Raw genomic sequence first — 1,221 nt, 5'->3', positions numbered from 1 at the left:
AATCAAATAAATGCAGGCTTGGTGAGCAGAAGAGACTTCTTTATAAAACATTAAAAATCTTACTGTTCAAAAACTGATGACTGGCAGGTTATAGATTACAGAAATGTTATATTGTAATGCTATATATATATATATAAACATTTCTGTCCCCCTCACTTCTGAAATCATGGCTACGCCCCTGACTACTGTAATATTATTACTTTTTTAATGCGTTACTCCCAACACTGTCCACTGGATAGGTGAGTGTTGGCGGTGGAGTTTTTGCAAGCGTGGTGACCTCCCTATTGTAAGACTGAGACATCAAACAACAAGCGATTCTCTGCTCAGAAGAGTGCTCTGTTCAAATAAAGGACAGAAGAGTGAGCAGAACGAGCAAGCCAAGCCAGCTTTGTTTGTGCAGATTAGTCTTGTCTAGCAGTGAGAGTGGCAGAGAGTCGGCAGGTGAAGCGTTGCCAGTGATTATTTTGGAATTATTAGGACCAGACATGTATGTTACATTATACTGAAATAACACACAAAAAAATTAAATGAAATAAAGTCAAAACCTGAAAAGCTACATGATGCTCCAAGTTGCACTTGTAGCATTTGGACCAATCAGACACACAACTATTTGTTATATCTAACAAATAATATCTAACACCCCCTCACCTAAACAAAGGGCCAATTACGAGGGTCTATGGACCATTCCCCCGAAATGCATCTAACACCTCCGAAAGGCAGAACAGCCAATTACGAGGGTCTATGGACCCTTCCCCCGAAATGCATCTAACACCTCCGAAAGGCAGAACAGGCCTCTGGTTCCTTGGCAACCAATGCTGATATCACTGGTTTTATTGGCCAAAGCAATGCGGGCAGAGAAACTCACTCATTTTCCTCATAGGAAAGACACATAATGCCCAGAGAAATGGACTGTTCTCTAATTAATTCATTGAAAAACCTTTCTTTGAATGAACTCGCATATCCTTCAGGTCATTGTGTATGTTGTTACTGTCCTTGTATATTGTCTTTTATATTGTATACTGTTTTATGCAGGCTTATGATACAACCACTCGTTGTTGTCATCTTACCTATATGTAATCCTACCATGTTTAGTATCTATGAATTCGTCTTCTGATGATCTAAACGAGAGTGTATATTATATGTTGGTACATAGGCAATATATTAGTGTTCTAAGAATCTTTAGTAATTTTGATTCAAGTTCCATATGCAAATTACCATGCT

The 1,221-nt window shown here is 38.6% G+C and overlaps 1 long non-coding RNA gene across 1 annotated transcript in view; it reads left to right on the top strand.

Annotated features, from left to right (window-relative positions):
* LOC107669261 (uncharacterized) overlaps positions 1-1,221 on the top strand; it is a 23,540-nt gene that overhangs the window by 8,715 nt on the left and 13,604 nt on the right. The window contains exon 2 of the long non-coding RNA XR_001631963.1: positions 17-21. This is a non-coding gene — a long non-coding RNA (uncharacterized LOC107669261). The remainder of the gene's footprint in view (positions 1-16; positions 22-1,221) is intronic.

Source organism: Sinocyclocheilus anshuiensis, unplaced genomic scaffold (genome assembly GCF_001515605.1).
Source record: "Sinocyclocheilus anshuiensis isolate Anshui unplaced genomic scaffold, SAMN03320099.WGS_v1.1 scaffold596, whole genome shotgun sequence".
In the NCBI taxonomy this organism is placed as follows: Eukaryota; Metazoa; Chordata; class Actinopteri; order Cypriniformes; family Cyprinidae; genus Sinocyclocheilus; species Sinocyclocheilus anshuiensis.
Note: the sequence above shows the minus strand (reverse complement) of the source record. Positions and strands in the feature narration are given on the sequence as shown.